The sequence below is a fragment of the Cimex lectularius genome, unplaced genomic scaffold (genome assembly GCF_000648675.2).
Source record: "Cimex lectularius strain Harlan isolate CLEC.00 unplaced genomic scaffold, Clec_2.1 scaffold40, whole genome shotgun sequence".
Lineage (NCBI taxonomy): Eukaryota > Metazoa > Arthropoda > Insecta > Hemiptera > Cimicidae > Cimex > Cimex lectularius.
This window is the reverse complement of record NW_019392652.1, coordinates 1178962-1200084: the sequence shown is the minus strand read 5'-3', so window position 1 is coordinate 1200084 and position 21123 is coordinate 1178962. Positions and strand designations below refer to the sequence as shown.

The 21123-nt window shown below is 32.4% G+C and overlaps 1 protein-coding gene across 1 annotated transcript in view; it reads left to right on the top strand.

Moving 5' to 3' along the window:
- The first annotated feature begins 12289 nt into the window (after window positions 1-12289).
- Window positions 12290-21123, top strand: part of LOC106670128 (fatty-acid amide hydrolase 2-A-like) — a 31679-nt gene continuing 22845 nt past the window's right edge. Inside the window, exons 1-2 of the mRNA XM_024230683.1 lie at window positions 12290-12385; window positions 12441-12718. The gene's annotated coding sequence lies outside the window, so the exon portion shown is untranslated. The remainder of the gene's footprint in view (window positions 12386-12440; window positions 12719-21123) is intronic.

Sequence of the window (21123 nt, the reverse complement as noted above, 5' to 3'; positions counted from 1 at the left end):
AAGTAATTGTTAAGGATGGGAAAAGGCGGTTCTTTCGTTAAGGGACTATTCCTTGACGCCTAAAAATAACAACAATTTTGACCTTATTGTCAATTATAAAGAAAATATTAGTATTTGAATTAATTTTTTTACGCTATTGCGATATCGAAAAGACAAAAAATCCTTTATTAATTAACATCTATTCTGCCGGAGGGACCTCAATTAAAAGTTCATGGAGATAAAATATTTTTTACCGAAAAAAAAGAAAAAAGTAAATTACACAAATTATTTTAATTTGACCAGCATTGTCATTTCACATTAAAAATACTGATTAATGATAAGAACAAATTTAAAACAATCTTTAGTCAGAGCTATGTGTTCATGTCAAACTGCGAATGAAAATTTTGCCTACAACTTAGCAATTCCGACCATTTTCTTTTTTTTTTAATGTGTTTCTAAATTATGCCTAAATATTCACTAATTCTGTGCTAAGCTATAAAATAAAATATATTCCAATTCCAATATTCCAACTAAAAACTTCTTAACACCTTTTTAATTTCATCCAAATGAAAGGTTATGAAAACCGTTGGAAAGCTTGGTTGTTCCTCATTCATCTTATACAACAAAGTATAGAATTATTGTAACTATAAGTGACAAAGGTAAGGAAAAATTCAAGAAAAACATCTCAATTTTTTTATTTCAGGCTCTTATTTATGTGTGCTGATTAGTGACCGTTAATCGATAATTATTCAGAAATCGTGAGATGCGGTCTGGTGTGATGTAGGTTTCAGAAAAACATTTTCTTTATCGTGCCAACGTTTCGATCTTTATTTAGATCATCTTCAGGGCTCAGTGTTTGTCTTCTGTGTAATTATGCCATTCTTGCGTGTCGTGTTGAGAGTGCCACGTTTGAGTATTTGAAAGGCGACAATTTTAAACATTTTTTGATTTCGCAAAAACTTTTTATTCGGAGATTTTTTATTTTTTGAAGGCGAAAAAAACGAATATTAACTTTGTTTCTGCCTAAAAAAATTTTGCTCGGAAACTGTCGAATTGTAGTACAACTACCCGGAGCATGGGCATCGTAGAATACAATTTGCGATAGAATGACAAATCAAATCAAGATGAAATGTGTGCGTGCGCGTGGTTTTTTATTTTTTTGAAGATGTAAACGTTTTTAATATCGGTTCAACGAAGAGAAATGGGGTTTTCCAGCGGGTATACTATGGTCATTCAGGGAAATCCAGAGGAGTTATGAATTTTAATTTTTAAGAGGAGCACTGGACATCGGAAAAAGGGGCTTTAAAGGGTCTTTAAGACGAGTTCTAATTGTTATTTCAAAAACAATTTTTTGGCTTACTTAATAAAAATGTCTTTTCGTTTATGCAACTTTTGATAGAACTAATCACATTTAAAACAATCTTGCTTCTTAAAATTTTATCCTTAATCTTATTATTTTTTTAATTTATCCTACTTAATTAAACAACAAAGAAAATTTATTTATATTTAAAAATTTTAAATACTTGCACGAAAAAGATAAAGAAACAATAATTTAAAAAAATCGATTAAATTATATTAATTTTTTTTGCTTCCTAGGCGCGTTGGCAAGTGTCTAATATTTTTCGAACTAGTATCAACAAAATGGTTTCATTAAAATCGCGATTACAGTGCTGTATGGGATTCAGTTCAATCCAGGGTCATTGTAATGCAGCTAACGAACATCTGACTGTATCCTTTTTAAAAAAGAATAATAATTAAGAATAATGTGAGTAGGAACCATCTTTTTTAAAAAGGATTGAACTCCACACTCACCCAATCATTTATAATCTCCATCCTGACTGTATTTTCAGCAGAACTAATTGCAATAGGGCAAACTCTGGAATTGCAATTTTGATACATAGTAAAAGTGCATTATAACTGTTGGACAACAAAAGCAATAGGCTCTACTATAATAGCTCATGCCTTCAAATTTTGTCCCATTTAGAAGGTTGTAAACCAAGGTAAAATTGTCTACCTTGCGTGGATAACATGCCAAACAGGGATCGACGGAAATGAGAAGGTATACTTATTGGCTAAGAAAGCTATAATCGACAGGATAGTAACAGATGTGAGGATTCCCAAAAGTAATCTGATAGCTAGCCTTAAGCCGGGAACACACTTACCCGATGCTACCCGACGCAAATCCAAACTGCGATTTTCCATAGGGTTGCATTACTCCCGGGCACATCTGCCCGATGCCACGCAACGCTACCTTCCTTTACTCTCTGCGATCCCCACTTTCCAGATTTTTGTCGGGTCGCATCGAATACAGTCGAAGACAAAAGAAACGGAGGCTCATATTTTTATTCAAACTACGTGTATATTGTCGTTATATTAATTACAACATACTTATTTTAATATAGACCAAAGTAACCGAGATCAACAATTCATAGGTTTTTATCAAACTTATTTAATTAGGAGGATTAGGAAGAAAATTTATCAAAACACCGGAATACCATTTATTGATAGAATGAATTTAACTAACAATTTATTTCATGGTTTTGCTTATAAAATTACACCATTTTTGTCTAGTAGCGTCAGAACTAGACAGGGCACCCATATTTTTTGTAGTTTATTTCTAACTATGTATCTGTAATTTTGTCGTTATATTAATTACAACATTCTTATTTTACATTTTAATATAACCCAACATAAACGAGATTAAAAAATATACAAATTATTTAATTATGATGGTTAGGCAGAAAATTTATCAAAACACCGGAATAACTTTATTTAAAACAATTAAATAAAACTAACAATTTATTTCATGGTTTTTGTTCAGAATAATGCTTTAAGAAAAAAAGAGGCGTTGCGATTGTGATACTGATTTGTGACACACGGTGTGGACTGTACGTGGCGTGCGTTTGACGTCGGTTAGATGTGCACGCCCTGTCAAAACGTGGCAAGGCATCGGGTAGCCTCGCATGGCGTAGCATCGGGTGTGTTCCCGCTTTAGAAGGAATAAACAATGGTAGCAACAAATAAGAGCCAATGAAAAAGGGAAATTCCATATTAGATTAAGAGTGACAAAAGAGGGGATGGAGACATGGTTCTGTCAACAGTAGTAGGAAAAGTCTTCTGCCGTACTGTATGCAGATTGAGATCAGGACATTACATATGTAATTAATACCCGTACAAGCTGAACATAAAGCTCTCTCTCGCCAGAGCATATATAATTATGAACTGCCCTAAACATAGTAAGCATAGGAAAGACGTTCGAAAAAGTGACAATCTTGGTGAAAAGGCCAGATGCTAAGCCTATATATACACATTTATAAAAGAGACAAAGCAGGAACACACCCGATGCAACGTCATGCGACACTACCCGATGCAAATCCAAAGCCCATTTGTCCATAAGATTGTATAACCCCTGTACACATCAGCCCGATGCTACCCTACTCTACGCTCTGCGATCCCCACTGTCCAGATTTTCCTCGGGTCGCATCGCGTACAGTCGAAGACAAAAGAACCAGACACTCATACTTTTATTCAAACTACAAGTATTATTGCTGTTATATTAATTACAACATATTTATTTTAATATATACCAAATTAACCGAGATCAAAAATTCATTAGTTTTTATTTAAAAAAAAAAAAAAAAAAAAAAAAAAAAAAATGGTTTCGTAGAAAATTGATGAAAACACCGGAATAACATTTTTTTGATGTAATGAATTTAACTAACAATTTATTACACGGTTTTACTCATAAAACCTATATTTCAAACCTAAACACATGTAATTTTTGTCGCTATACTAATTACAATATTCCTATGTTATTGTAAACCAAATTAAACCAAATCAAAAATTAATAAGTTTTTACAAAAATTATTTAATTATTATTCAGAAATCTTGAGATGCGGTCTGGTGTGATGTAGGTTTCAGAAAAACATTTTCTTTATCGTGCCAACGTTCCGATCTTTATTGAGATCATCTTCAGGGCCTGGGATTTACAAACATTGTTTACATTTAACAAATACATTTAGGATGTGGAAAAGTGAATTTATCCAATGCAAAATATATTTTTTATGTTCAATCAAAGTATTTCTACTTACTCAAAGTGTTTGTCTTCTGTGTAATTGTGCCATTCTTGAGTGATGATCTCAATAAAGATCGAAACGTTGGCACGATAAAGAAAATGTTTTTCTGAAACCTACATCACACCAGACCGCATCTCACGATTTCTGAATAATTATCGATTAACGGTCACTAATCACCACACATTATTTAATTATAATGGTTAGGAAGAAAATTTATCAAAACACCGGAATAACTTAATTTAAAACAATTAAGTTTAACAAACAATTTATTACATGGTTGTGCTCATAAAATTTAACTAACAATTTATTACATGGTTGTGCTCATAAAATTTAACTAACAATTTATTACATGGTTGTGCTCATAAAATTTAACTAACAATTTATTACAAGGCAATAGATTGTTGCCTAGACCATAAGGCAAAAAAAAGGTTTCGCTCAAAATAGTGCATTAAGAACAAAAGAGGCGGTGCGATTGTGATACTGATTTATGATACACGCTGTTTGACTGTACGCGGTGTGTGCTTGCGTCGGGCAGATGTGCACACCCTACCAAAACGTGGTAAACCGTCGGGTCGCATCGGGTAGCGTAGCATAGCGTCGCATCGGGTAAGTGTGTTATTTAATTAAATTTTAATAGCAACAAATGAAGTGGGATAAGGTCCGGTCTGGCGTCCCAGGTAGCGTATCTGGCTATAGTTGAAAGGCTGATGCCAAAAAAATAAATTAATTAATTCAAAAAAATCAACGTACAGCAATATTGACTTATTCTGATGAGAATTGTTTATCTGTTAATTAATTTTTAAAACTTTAAAAAGATATATTTCCTTTCGCCAGAATGTATAAATGAATTTCCCTGCGTCTACTGTGATCCTGGGGTTTTTAAAACTTGAGAAGATAAAATTGTTTTAAATTGACCCATTTATACACTAAATGTTTTTATTTAAGTTTGGTAAATGTTTACTTGTTTAAATAAAGCCAGAACAAATCTCAGAAATATTAAATATTCTTGGGAGTTGAATATATCAACGTCACCCTACTATTAACATAAGTTTCGTATTTGTTCTTGTTATGATAACCCTTTATTAAATTGACACAATGAATCCTAATTTCGAGCCTGGAATTATTATACTCGAAGACAAACAGTCGGTTGTTTGCTTGTTGATTCTGAACAGGGAAATAATATTGAATACATGGTGAGGGTATGAAAATGACAACGGAATTTTATGAATGCTACATACGTTAAATCTGCACGTAATAAAAACTTTATTGGAACAATGTCTAAATTAAAATGGAGACGTGAAATGACGACGATGAAATACTAATTAAATCAGCCGAAAATACTAAAACCAAGACAATTTTATAACAATCTAAAAACAAAATAAACTCTCGAGGCTATGTGAATTCCACATCTCAAATTCCCCCATGTGAAAATTTCAAACAATTCTTTAAAATTATTTTTCAGGACAGGATCAAAATAAGTAATGATTGAATCTGATTTACTAATTAATTGTTTAATAAATAATATCCAAAGGATTCATGGATTCTTTTCATCTTAAAAATTGTAATTAGAACATATTGTTTGTGATAAATAAATTTATTATTTTCTTCTCCTGAACCATTGATGTCCAGGTTTCCATCTGGAAAATTCAGGACACTGGTTCACTTTCGTCTCCTGTTTGCAGGAGGCCTATTGTTCGTGCAGGTAGCAAAAGCAGGGACTTATAGATTTTATTTTTATTGTTCGGATCGGTGTAGGCTGCAGATCCATGTTAGAAAATTAAAACGAAAATGCCAGAATGTGTGTAACAAGCCCATTCCTGAAGTTGGGCCTGAACAATCCAAATTAACACTCTTGTCCAAAATGCTGTGTAAACACTTTGAATATTGAACGTCACGTTTTCTTTTAAAATTATTTTTACCCGCCTTTGCCTGTGCTGTCACTGAGACTTAATAATCTCATTATTGGCAGTAATTTGAATCGACGGTTATATTTGATGTTGATTTGCATTCAATACGGCGTACGTGGGAGGGTTTTAGCGAAGAATTTGAATATCGCTGATTAATCAAGGATGACGAGGTACTCGATCAAACAAAAAAAATATTTTACACGAAGAAATTTTATCAAAAGAATCGCCAATCTGCAAGAACTAGTTAAGATTTAAAAGTTATAACGTTATGAAACAAAAAGAGGTTCCAACGCAGCGACACACTGTTTGGGTTAAGTTAAACAATGAAACAAAGAGATTGCGCAATTTTTCCAAAAATTGTAATTAAAACCCTATGGGTGATAAGACACCTCGCGATTATATTAGGTTGGAGATTAATCTTTAATCTCAATAGATAAAGTATCGTAAAGTTTACACCACTTATCTATAAACCCTTCGCCCAACAGGTGAGGTTTATCTCGCAAAGTAAAATAACTTATTTCGTCAGTTCTATAAGCTATGGCCATGAGAATAATTAAAGGCACACTGTTTGTAAACATTACCACAGAAAAAACAAGCATACAAGCAATTTCACTTTTAATCGTTTGCTTTTGTTAAACTTCGACAATACTAGGGTTATAAATAACGATTTTTGTTTTTGGCCTTTAACCACCTTTAGATTTTCTGTTTCTACTTTTGTAATTAGCTATTATAGTTATTACGTCATTTACTGTGTCTCCATTCATGAAAGAATCACCCAAGTTGTTTTTTTGCTATACATATAAAGTCGATTCGAGTCTACGAAAACAACATTAATGACCAAATAATTCCAAAAGCGTAAACATCTATCAATGAAAATCCAGTCAATTGAACGCGCCGTCCTATGATTAATAAACATGTCTGGATGGCCTATTTAATGTTTACAAATATTTTCGACTTATCTCCTTGTACCTTTTTCTGGATTATATGATGATCATGATGAAACATTACACTCATTATATTTAGAAAACGAAACAAACAGAAAAACGTTGTATTTTATTTAAATTAATTAAGGCTTTTAGTTGAGATAAAAAGTCAGTGTCACGAGCGGGATTCGAACCCACGATTTTCGGCTAGATACGCCGCTGCTCTACCACATGAGCTATCGTGACCTCAATCCACTCGGACACTAACTCCCATCTCAACCCCACCTTTTAATTTTTCCCTCCTCAATTAATTGAAACACATTAATTGGTCAAGCAGACCACGAAACTAGTGAATTTAGAAAGTTATATTTTATTAATTTTTAAAGATTAGTATGCATCTACATTTGCTAAACGTTTTGTCAAATAAAATGTTTGCAATGTCAGGGATATAAGTTGGGCGTGGCAAGAAGCTGACCGTACTTTTTTCTAGAATATTGTCCGCTTCATCCGCGATCGAGAAACAAGAGCGTTGTATAATTTTATCTTTGCTTTAGACCGGTTGATTTAAAGGCAATTTGCTTTGACAATTCTTTCCTGTTTTTTTTTTTTTTTTTTTTTTTAGTTTAAATCTTTATCCAAATAATTTCAATGGATTTTTTTTGGTGATACTAGGTCGAAAAATAAAAATGTGATGTAAAAATATTAACTCATCTTCTTGTTCTAACCTGGAGCAGGTCATTGTCGGATAGAGGTCGAATGGAAAAACTACGGAACCAAAACCGGCAGCCGAAACAATCAGTACTGTAGCAGAGTCTCGTGTATGTTACCTGATGACTACCACCCACAAAAGGTTGAAATTCCACAGTTATAAGCTATATCAAACGACTGCCAGGATCGTTTGGCTGGAGGCTTGTACAGACAATGCTTTGCTCGAAATTTCACAAAACTTCGAAGAACATAGTGATGATAAACGGATGTTTTTGAAAAATCACAACTAAAATTGACTGAGTTTTATCAAGGCTTAAATAGAGCACAGCATTGCATTTTTTTCAATTGGCAGAAATATGACGATGGTTTCACTAACAAGGGAAGAATAAGGGACTTGTGATCACCTACACAAATCGTCTTTTGTTTTGGCAAGCAAATAAATTCTAATGATATGTTAACATCGAAATCCATGCTCGACAAAGGCGACAAATATTTCATTGCATAGGGCCCGTATGAACTTTAAATATTCTTCAATAAGTTGTTTATCAGTTAGTCAAAAATTGGCTTTTTTCTCGTCAAGAGCAAGATATACAATACTTCCACCACATGAAAGTGGCCGAATTGATCGTCGTGCAGACGAGTTGTAACCCCAAAAATTTCCCAAAAGCTCCTGGGCGAACTACAAATCACTCATTCGTGTTGCACACGAGAGATGTCGATCTGTCGGGGGGGGGGGGTCATCAAGAAACCGGCCACATCATAACGCTCTCAACTTATCCAGGGGCTTCGGGACACTGATTTTGATAAACGCGAGAGAGATGTCCATTGGAGACGCATAAGAAAATATTCTCCCAGACATCCTGTGGAAAGATAAATCCAAGATCACAACAAATGGTATTGTGTGGTGATTAGTGATCCAGACCGCATCTCACGATTTCTGAATAATTACAAATGGTATTCTTATTCCTGAGGAATTTTCGAAGTGGGCACAGGAAAACTCCATAATCAAGTAACCATGTCATCGACAAGTTGTTCACATTCCGATGGAAATCTGATTATGCCATAGTTTTCACTGTAAAAAATCCTTTCAAATTAATGGAAAAAAGTATCATTTAAAATTTGAAAGTTGTACTGGCTCTGTACCCTGACAACAAATATTTAAAAAAGGGGAAACAATTTAAAACTAGACTAAACAACATTTAAATACGTATTTTTTGGTTTTTCGATAGCGTTATCTGTTGAAAGTTCACCACCAATTTAATCAGGTCATCTAGAAAGGACACACATAACCAGAAATATGATCTCCAATCCTATACATCCTATACAGTGCTGAAAATCCTTCTAAACAATTTATCCATAATATACTATAAAAATGTAAGCAATTTATTAATTTTATTCCTGTCATTATTACTATGGATTTCAATGTTGAAAATAGATTTCCGTATTCGTTAAGCTTGTAAAAAGTTTCAAATTTCCTGATGAAGAGGTTTGATGAGTGATTTATTTTTAACTAGATTTTAAATCCGCAAACGAAATTATAAAATATAATTCTACTTGTCTAACTTTGTCGTTTAATTTGTTAAATTTCTACCAGCGGGTCACTACATTGTAATAAATTTATTAGCCTTTTATAAAATTAATTATTATGTAATTATTTAAGATCAAAAACCGTAAGTGCACATAATAAATAACTCACTGAAGAAGTCAAAACGTACAGGATTGGGAGAGAAACCAATAAAACGTCACTACGCCAGAAAATACTGAAAACAACTATTTCATAAATTGTGTCCAATATATTTTTGTAAACTCTGTAAAGGAAGAGCATCTTAGTTGAGGAAAGTTTGCTACTCGTTAAGTACAAGCTCAATTATAAAAGTTACACCCAGAAAATATCTGTTTAAAAGTTACGAAAATCGTTAAAACATAGCAAGCAACAACGATTTAAAGCACCATGTTTAGGCTAAACATTATTTTTAAAAAGTTCAAAGGTCCAGAGCAGGCTTAGAAATAACGATAAAACCAAACTGTTCAAAAAAGTCCAATTGTAATTAACGGATTGGACTCTTTTTCATCAAAAGGTATAAATATATTAACAATATTTTATCCTTTGTGGATTATTTTAACATCTTGTGACTAATTAATCATCGGATGAACACGCAGGAAATAATTATCCGCCATCCTTAGCAAGCTGGAAAATTTATTACCAAAATAATTGTTTTAAACCTCTTGGAGTGATTGACCTTTTGTTTAGCCAATGTTTTATACTCTAAATGTTTAATAAGTTGAAACGAAAAAAAAACCCAGTTATTTTTAATGGAATTCTTCATTTGAGATACGAGACCGTGTAGAGAACAGCAATAGTCAAAACAAACCGTTGATAACTATTAATTTGTAGAGAGATAACCCCATTTATTTAATATTCATTGATAATTAGATAATAAAAATATTGGATCTGTATCGTAGATAGGTAGATGTGTAAATTTCAGCAAATGATATTGCAGATTCATTTCATGTTAAACACGTTGTAATAAAAAATCTGGGATTAGATAAAATAGTTGTAACAATGGCGTTACGTTTTGAGATCAATTTGCAGATTTTTATATTGTTATTTTTGACATAAATAGTAAATTGAGTTAAATTGATTGACTAACTTTTTTAAAAATATTGTACACTTGAAACTGAGAAACGAACGACTGCGTCTATAAGGCTCAACTCTCTCGTCCACATTTGTATTGATTTTCTGACAAGATCTTTTATTTAAAATTACACAGAGTTCATAGAAAAGTATTGTCGGTCTTTCATTAGATTATTTTTAGAAGTGCGTCAATTTTTGTCCATTTTAATTGGTAACATCTACCATATTTCGAAACTTACCATTTATCCGTCCTCTTAAAGTTTCCAGCTGTTACAAAAAAAAAGTGTATATAATTCACTAGTTTTCGTGGTTCGCTTGACCAATTAATATATTTCAATAAATTAAGGTTTTTAGTTGAGATAAAAAAGTCAGACGAGCGGGATTCGAACCCATAACCTTCGCGGCTCGATACGCCGCTACTCTACCACTTGAGCTATCGTCACTTCGATCTACTCGGAAACCATCTCAACCCCACATTTTTGAATTTTCCCTCATTTTTGCCATTTTTCACAATTCAAAAATTCAAAAATATTTTTAAATTTTTCTAAAAAACGCATATCATTCATTTAATATTAACATAACACATTATCATTTACCTACTTTGCTAAGTCGCTTGGTTACTACGACAAAATTGTATTTAGAACCTACCCATAACTTAGTCAGGTTTAGTAAATATTGAAATTCATAATTTATGACAGTGCGACTAAGCAAATTGTAAAAAAAAAAAATGTATATTGTAATACTGTAATTAATAAATTAAAATCCGCCATTACAGAGGGATAATTTACAGTTCGTTTAATTAAAATGAGACAGTATATACAAATTTAGCCTGATTTTTTTAAATTTTTAAAATTTATTTTTAATTTTTTTTTAGCCTAGTTAACTTTAATGAACATAAGTCATAATTTTGGCAAATAATGAAAAATATTTCAGTAGCATTAATGCTAAATGACATGAAACGTGTGAGGAGGTTTCAACCCAGTGGCTCTCCTCCAAAATTTGGTTTGTTTTTAAATTTATATACACAACAAGGTCAGCATGTTGTCTCCTTTTCAGCCTTCTAAGTTCACGTGTCGGCGGCAGCGACTGGACAAAATCAGTGAAGATTTTTGTGAAGATATTTGGGTGCTCAGTTACGCGTTGATACAATTTCGCATATGCCTCTTCGCCACTTCGGCGACGTAGCCACTGTTTTGTTAATAAATTTAATTATGATTATGTACGAAAACATTTAATATCAAATAACCGGAAGTATGCTTGGTAAAACCATTAAAAAATCTATAGAAGAGGTTTTACATTAAAAAAAATTACAATACAGAGTAATTGTTTCACACAGGAAAAATGGTTGAAGTTTTTAAACCTAAACAAAAAGTAATATTTAACTTTTTTTACTATCAACTATGCTCAAGCTTTCGATTATATTGTTAAGAACAATAAACATTTTTTCCGTTTAAAAAAATGGCTGCAGTATATTTGCATATATTTTTAACAAACAACAAAAATCCCCAGTGAGATAATCGTAGGTTGTTTTTATCTTTATGCATGTAATTTAAAATATACGAGCTAATTACGTTAGTACAATCAAATTTTTTTAAATAACCTTGTAAACAATGAAAAAATAACATATATTTTATTCTAGGTGAATAGGTTAGACAACATTATGCCCAAAACGTTTATATATCATCTTTTATATAATAATATCCTTTATTTCAGTAGGTTCTCTTTATGATTTTATCAAAATATGAAATAAACTAATAACCCACAGTTTTGTTTGTATAATGACAAGAATCAGCTGTTTTGTAATGAAGGCTTTATCTTTTTGAACTTGATTTGGAAGTAAATATGAAAGAAAATGCCTATCAAGGCAAACCTTTAATGGTGGTTTCAACCTTTTTGAATGTTAATTTTTAATAAATTTGATAGTCAGGTTATAAAGGTAAAAGTGAATTTTCAATCTGTAAAAAATCAGAAAAATATTCAAACTCCGTTAATTTTTGGCAATCTTCTTGTAACCCTTCGAGCTACTACCTCCTTGATTTATTGTACATAAATTACTTCAATTGTTTATTATTTTGGAAAGTACGTTCAAAATTTGTTTTTCATTTCAGAATAGAAATTACAATTCACTCTTTGCGCTAATTATTTCAAAGATACCAGGTAATTTAAAAAAAAGCATATTTTGCCCAGTGTTGATTGATTGATTTTATTGAAGGTACAGCCGTCTGTGATCATCTCCTGCGGGACGCCCCTTGCAGGGGTTCCTCGGGTAAAGGACAAAACTCGAAAATTCGTTGGATAGAAAAAAAGAGAGAAAAAAGAGGAAGGATTGGCTGGAGAACATGGAATAAGAGGGGCAGGCGAATTAATCGCGGGCTATCACACCGTCTGCCGTCAGTCTCCACTCTCTCCACGTACGATCGTGAACGAGGGGTCAGACCATTCCTGGTAATCTACTACGTTACGCAGTTTATAAGGAAGGACGGATCGTCGGTAAGTTTTTTCCGCTTGAATAATTTAATTAATTGTTCAGGCTTCATTGCTTGATACGTCGCGAGTGGGCTTTACATTCATTCCAATGCCAAAAGCTTGAAGGTTCCATTAAAATAAACAACTCAAAATGCCACCTTCTCCAAAACAGACATAAACCGTCCTCACCCTTGGTGAAAGAATAAAATTTTTGGACATGTTACATTTTTTATGCAGGCCAAAGCTTTTCTTCAAAACAACTCAGGAAAATTTTAACCTTGAGGGACCAGCTTATTAAAAAAGCAATGGATTTCTACCCATCTTTAAATCCAAGTTTTAATTTTTATAGGGATGTCGAGGCCGCTTCAAATCCTTAAAGAAATTAATTATTCGGCGAAACAGCGAACTATTAATAGTGATTTCGTTCCTTGCATATCAAAAAATACAAACAATGGAAAAATTAACATGTTCAATCATGTCTTCTATTACGTTTATTTGAATAAACTTTTTTTTAAAATTCTAAATTGTATCTCAATGTTTGCGCCATGGAATAGCATAGGAAAATAGATTCAACATTCGCGTATTTAACATTCACGGCAGTTTTCTGGAACCAAACACCCGCGAATGTTAAGGGATTACTGTAATTTCTTTCTTTTAATAATTGTATTTTACCCTAATATAAACTAACTGGACAACACATATTAACACAAATATTGAATATGGGACATGGTGCTCGGTACAAAAAAATATTTCGCACGCTTTTCTTAGTTTTATTTATCAATCAAGTTAGATACTTCAAATGTCAATAATTAAATTTGGCTATTTCGGAAATCTAAAAATTAGAATAACGCCATATCTATCCACATTAAGAATATAATCTAATAGATAATAGGCAACAAATGTCTGTGATTTGAAGAACTGGCTTCTGATCAAGGGTCTTATAAAAAATTCGGCTAGTAATCGTAGATTGATTTTTTTTATATACCCTGATCAGGAACTTCTTCGAATCACATACTGTAGTTTTAGTAGTCTACACATTTCACCTGGCGTACAGTTAATATCTGTCGTTTGAAGTCGTTTCAAATTATAACTACATAAATGATTATTCGGAGATCGTGAGATGGGTCTGGTGTGACGTAAGTTTTAGAAAAACATTTTCTTTATCGTTCCAACGTTTCGATCTTTATTGAGATCATCTTCAGGGCCTGGGATCTATCAACATTATTTAAATTTTTCAAATACATGTAAAATGCGAAAAAATGAATTTATACAATGCTAGAAAATTTTAGATTAAAAAAGAAATTATACAATGCTACTGAATAATCATTGACTAACGGTCAGTAAACACCACACGTAAATTACATAAAGTTAACGAGTTTACTTCATTGCAAATTAAACATTATCAACTCTCAAGCCGATAATGTCAAAACTGGAAATCATTGAATCATGTTAAGGGGCTGAATTTAAAAAAGAGTTTTAATGTTAATAAAAAAATCTGTCGAAAAAGAATTTAGTTCTTACAACAAATCAACAAAGTTGTCAAGTCTTATGTATTATAAATTTACAATCTCGTAAGTACAAATTTCATGTATGCATAGATCTTCAGATATGTTTACTTTGTGAATTATTGTTAATAATTTCAAAGTACTAATGAAGAAGTAATATTCTTCGAAAATTTGAGGAACTGGGTATTCTTCTTTTCTTTAATACTGGCTTTGACAATAAGTTTTTAATACAAAATAGTATTATTAAACATTGGTATAAAAAAATATAACTGGATATTGATTATTGTTAACCTTGTTATTTAATAATAATAGTTTAAAAGTATTGATGAAGAGGAAATATTCTTCTAAAGCTTGATGAAGGAAGTTCAATCTTTTCTTTCAAACTGGCTTGGGCAATGATTTTTTTAATACAAAATCGTATTAAATCATATTAATCATTATTTGGAGTTCGTTAGATGTGGTCTATAATTGTATTTTTATATAATTGTATAAATTCATTTTTTCACATCTTACACGTGTTTGTATTATTTAAACAATGTTTATAAATCCCAGGCCCTGAAGATGATCTCAATAAAGATCGAAACGTTGGCACGATACAGAAATTTTTTTCTAAACTTACGTCACACCAGACCGCATTTCACGATCTCCAAATAATCATTAATTAACGGTCGCTAAATACCACACAAAATCATATTATTAAACTGTGCTATAAAAAAAACTATATGTACTTATTTGTTAACCTTGTGAATTGATAATAATAGTTTCTACGTATTGATGAAGAGGGATATTTTTCTAAAGTTTGAAGGAGGAAATGAGCGTTCTTCTTTTCTTTTATACTGGCCTGTCCCTGAATTTTTAATGCAAAATCGCATTAATAAACACTGATAGAAAAAAATATAACTAGTTGTTAATATATGTGAATTATTAACATTATTATTCTATCCATTATTTTTCCAAATAACTTCTTTCAATTAATTAATCTTTATGTAAGGTATTGGTTGAAATGAATAAGTCAGTGTCACGAGTGGGATTCGAACCCACGACCATCGGCTAAATACGCCGCTGCTCTACCACTTGAGCTATCGTGACTTCGATATACTCGGACACCAACTTCCCATCACAACTTACTTTCTTGTATTTTTTATCTCAAAAACAGGAAGTGAAAAATTTTCTATATAGACTTAGTAATAGTTTACTAAGTTGAAAAAAATAAATGAAAAAAGGTCACTATTTCATGCTTGTTATGGTCATCAAACCCCAATTATGAAGTTAAGAACCTTATGTAATTATTATTATCGTTTCAATGTCCTGATGAAGGGGATATATTCATTAAAGTTGGACGAAGGAACTGGGTGTTTTTCTGTCAAATTAGCCGTTACCCTGATCTTGTAATACAAAATTATGTACGTACGTGTAGGGATTATTTATTCAAATTTGTAGGAACCGAACGAAATGCTGTTTGATGCGAAATAATCTCCAATCATACACTTTATGAATTGAACTAAAAAAATTGGTTTTAAAAATAGTAATTATTAAATACTAAGAAAGGTGAACGGGAAAGTTGAATTAGTGCTGTACTAGACAAATGTAACTTTTTTTAAACTGATCAGTCTCATTTTCACAATTAACACTTTAACATTGTGTCGTAATTTTATACAGAGAATGTTTTAAATATTAAAAAGCTAAGAAAACCCGATCCTAAACTGACGAGCCACAACAATTGCGAATTTTTATTATTCTTATTTTTTAGAATTAGGCTTCTTTTCGAAGTTTTTAATTCATTAAAAACAAATCACGATCAAATTGTAAGAAATGGACAATGGCACGATTGACATATCTCAGAAATACACAAATGTAAGATTTATTTATTATATTGTGTTTTGTCTAAACTTGACATCACTGCAAGGTAGAGGTTCAGGGTTCGATTGCAGCGGCCAACACAACAGCTTTTAATTTAATCCATTATATTTAGAGGTCTGATTGACCAAATTACTTCTTTCAATTAATTAATCATTTTACGTAAGGTTTTGGTTGACATGAAAAAGTTAGTGTTACGAGCGGGATTCGAACGAACGATCTTCCGCTCAATATGCCGCTGCCCTAACCACTTGAGCTATCGTGGTTTCACGGTTTATTATTAAGAAAAATATTTATTTAATAAAAAAATATACATCAAATACATAGAAGTACAGAAAGAAAGTACACGATGATTTAAAAAAATTGTTTTCATCAAATGAATGAACATGTATCTTTGAAATATGTATTTTTTCAGTAGGTGATGATGATGATCATGAAGGATATTAGGAAGTCTTTTTTTTCTAAGCATTGCACCCTTCTGGCTTACTGTACTTTTATAGTTTCTTAGTTCGGTGCAATTGACTCGATTCTTCTGCTAAGATTATTTGGAGATCGTGAGATGCGGTCTGGTGTGACGTAGGATTTAGAACATCATTTTCTTTGTCGTGCCAACGTTTCGATTTTTATTGAGATCATCTTCAGAATAAAGATCGAATCTCGATAAAGATCGAAACGTTGGCACGATAAAGAAAATGTTTTTCTGAAACCTACGTCACACCAGATCGCATCTCACGATCTCCAAGTAATCATTGGCTAACGGTCACTAAACACCACACACTTCTGCTAAGAATTGACGGTGGCTACTGCCATTCCATTCCTGGGTTTCTTTTTGTGTTATGGTCTCCAGTGAGAAGTTGCTTCGCAATCGAAGATGAGGATTATTTTAGCACAAATTTACTGTGTCTTGCGCCCCTCGAATTTATCCACTTCTCTGTGTTTTGGACCCATTCTGTGATGGAAGATTCTGTGTTTGTTTTTCCTATCCCAAGAATAGGTTCAGGGCCTATATACGGTCTTGCAGATCCTCCTCTGGCCAACGTGTTTGCTTTTTTTACCCAATTTTTTTTTTGTCCTGATACCCAAAATGTCATCGTATAGTTGAGTCCCCGAGGTTTTGGAGATTTTGGATTATAAAATGACATTTAAGTAGCTAGAATGGTTCGTTAAATTTTTTTCTTTCTATTCCTCGGCCTTTATTTTACAGGATGAAAAGAAAACAAATCAATTTTATCAATCCTACATGTCAACTAGTAGCATTTTCATTTATGACGGTTTCCTTTTTTCGGACAGAATTAAATTGCCGAGATGAAAAAGTTAATGTCACGAGCGGGACGATATGGTCAATTATGACCATTAAACATTGAAAATGTTATTGAATTTTTCTAAAGAAGGCATTTTATTAAATTAAATGTAATTTTGAAATATGTAAAAAATTTATCGAAAGAGTTTTATTTAGCCAAGAAAAATTTGTAGTCTCATGATTTGTGTACATCATAAAAGCTTTTGGTTCTTTTTATTTTTCAACATATTTGATTAAAAATTACGATTTATACATCAAATACTTTTTGTATAAAGAAGTAAGTAGGGATCAATACATTCCAGGCTTTGTCAGTAACATTCTTTCATTCAAAATTCCAATAAAACTTTTCACTAGATCACCCTTTGTTCACTGAGTTCGTATTTAACGGTTTAATTCGCAATTTCTATTTCAGCATGTGATAGAATGGTCCTGAATTCTATGCTTGTACAAATAAAGAAACCAGCCCGTGTAATTACTAATGCGATGTAAAATACTTAGTCTTCGGTACTTTTCATCCGGTTTCTGAAAAAACCCAAGGACTTAATTCCGGAAAACAACGGGGCAAAAAAGACAAAAATATTAACAGGTTATCCAGCGTTTTTTATTCCAACATATGATGCACGTCGGATGGTCCTGCGTTCTGTGGTAAAAACTCAAGGACTTAGTTCCGGAATCCGATGGAGCTTTATAAAAAAAGAAGTTTGTATCTACCTATTTATTGTATACACCAGAATACTGGCGTCGATTCCAAAGTGACCAATTGTGCTGATATGTAATTCAAACACACAAAAACAAGCAAGCGCACATATAAACTCGCAAATGTTTGAAGTTTAAAGAAATGAATAATAAGGAGAAAAATATTTATATTTGAAAGTGTAAATAAAGGGATCCGACTCGTATTTTCCACGCTAGCGATTTCAGGTTCGAATCCTTGACAGGAATAACGTTGATTTAGAATAAAGGAAAATTCAGAGCTGTTTTTTATTATAAATAAGTAACGAGATTTTTTATGAGTCCTGAATTAATTGTGATGTAATGAATAATATTAACCATTTATAAACCTTTATCCTATTCACCTTCACACCAGGGTTAATATTAATCAATTATGGTAATATTTTCACAGCTAGCCATTTTAAAATCCTTGCGAGTGTGAAGCTCTCAAAGGATCTAAATTAAATTACCTCTTCGTTAGTAACCAAAGCTAAATTAAAAGCGAAAAGATCCTTAAGTGCTTTCCTCGTGTGTTGTCGAGTTATTAATTTTTACAACTTTTTGAAAAGTCGCTCGGTCGGTTGTGTTTTCTCAGATAAGGATACGCATATTTTATTTATCGTTAAACTTAAGCAAGAACGAATTAATCTATTTCCTAGGCGGTATCATCGTGAAGCTCGATTGGCGCCGGTGAGACGAGCTTTTACACAAATTGGCTTTACATTGTTTATCGAGGAAATTGCGGCAAACAGGTTAAAAACTATTACAAGGCTTTCTTTCTATATATTTCTATTTCTCCTAATCAAACATTTAGATTCCATTACCAATGATTATTCGTTTTACTTTGTATACTGAAAACTATGACAGGTTCTTTCCATGTGTTAGATACTTTCGTTATGCCCAATTCTCGAAATATTGATTGTTCGTTTTCGATTGATAGTTTTAATTTTCCAGAATGAGGACTCTTGTCTCATTGATGGCTAAGTTGTTTCAGAAAGTGCTCTAGCCTAAGGTAAATGTGCACTTTCTGGAGTTCTTCTTCCCCTAGCATTTCGCGTCTACCGTTTCACTTTGCGGTCAGATACGCACCGATATATCTGCAATTCACGGTAATGGCTAGTATAAAGACCTTAATTTCCTTAATTCTGGCCGATGAGAGAGAGGTAGACTTTTCTTCCTGCTGAAATGTTGAGAAACCGCTTTGATCGCTTTGCACCTGGTGAATTGATCCAGTAATTCCATTTGTTCAGTACTCCCTTTAGCATGCTGTGGGGCGTGCCAATTTGTGGTTTACGTTCAAAGGGTGCGAGGACTGCTACTGCTTTGGCTAATTTGTCAGCCTGTTCATTGTCTACAATCCCCTCATTACCTGACACTCACATCAGAGTAACCCGTTTGTATTTTTTCCAGGAGTCGGAAATAATTTAGGCATTCCCAAGATAAGCTTTCAATCGAAGATGGAAAGGTCCTCTTCAGTGCAGCTTACCTGCCTGAGAATATTTTTATCTGTGTAGAGATTTGTGACCGTTAATTGATAGTTATTCAGATATGCGGTCGGGTGTGATGTAGGTTTCAGAAAAACATTTTTTTTATCGTGCCATGGTTTCGATCTTTTATTGAGATCATCTTCAGGGCTCAAAGTGTTTGTCTTCTGTGTAATTGTGCCATCCTTGCGTGTCGTGTTGAGATTTTTATTTGTGTAATTTTAGTCACTTTATGAACATTTCTTTGCCGAGTTCTATTACATTAATATCAGCTTGGAAGGCCTTCAATGCAGCTTTTTTTAAGCATTTCTTTTTCTAGAGTTCTACTGCATGTGAAGGCCTTAAATGCAGCTTTTTTTGTGGATTTGTTTTGCCAGAATTCTAATGCATGAATCTCAGTTTGGAAGGCCTTCTGTGCTGCTTTTTTAAAGCATTTCTTTTTCCAGAGTTCTATTGCTTGGATATCAGTTCGGAAAATTATTGGTGTCGGGCCTAGAGATTTTGCTAGGTCAACATTTTGAACTTCGACTCGTGCCCCAAATCTATCTATTTCGGTCCCCTGTGTATAATAAGGATCCTCTATTAGCTTAGGGGGGCGTCGGTGGCCGCAACGGTTTAGGCGTTGACACGGCGCTCATCACTGTAAGGTAAAGGTCCCGGGTTCGAATCCAGCGGCCCTACATTCCAACCCGACATACTTACAAATGTTTTTTTTTTTNTTTGAAAAATAATATTATAATAATAATAATAATAGCTTAGGGCTTTATATTCCAAACATCTCTTGCAACTATTTTTATTTTACAGGGCTGTAAAAAAACTGTTTATTTTTTCCACACATCGTTGTAACAATTTCATTTATTTTTATACATTTTAGAATTATTTTCTTTCTCTTAGGGTAGGCTTTATTCAATTTTATTCTAAGAGCCGTGTGTACTTTGGTAATTCTTATGGGTGTAAGCATGAATTCTCCTTAGGAGCCTTTGAAATGTCTTCTTTAGAGTGTTTTTCACTTGAATTTATTAATTTGTTATTAAAGAAGAAACAAAGTACCTTAATGAAAAGTTCAAAGTCCGTTGAGAAAGTAATAATTTTTTTAAAAGTAATATTGTTCGTATTAATTAATAACAACCAACGATTTTATTTAAGGATTTAAGTTATACAATTTTTTCAAAAACGTTTGCAGTGATAACTTTTATATTTTTTAAAATCTTTCCCTTTCATTGAAAGGTATTAAACATCATACTAACACCAGCAATAATAAGTAGTAAGTAGTAGTCTTTTACGCATTTTAATTCTGATATCCTCTTAAACCTTATTTTGGATTTTGATTGAAAAACTTCTGCAGTGATTTCTATAATTTTTTTTCAACCTTTCCATGTCGATAAAAGGTATGAAATATGATCATATTGGGCATTTAGTTTAACTTAAATACTGTATTATAATTACGTTTTTGAAAGTAATATAGTTTGTTTTAATATATTGTTAATTTTATATATAACAAACTTTAAAAATGTTGAAGTTTTTGTTTTGTATTTCGTTTGTTGTATGATGTATAATTTTTTTATATTTATT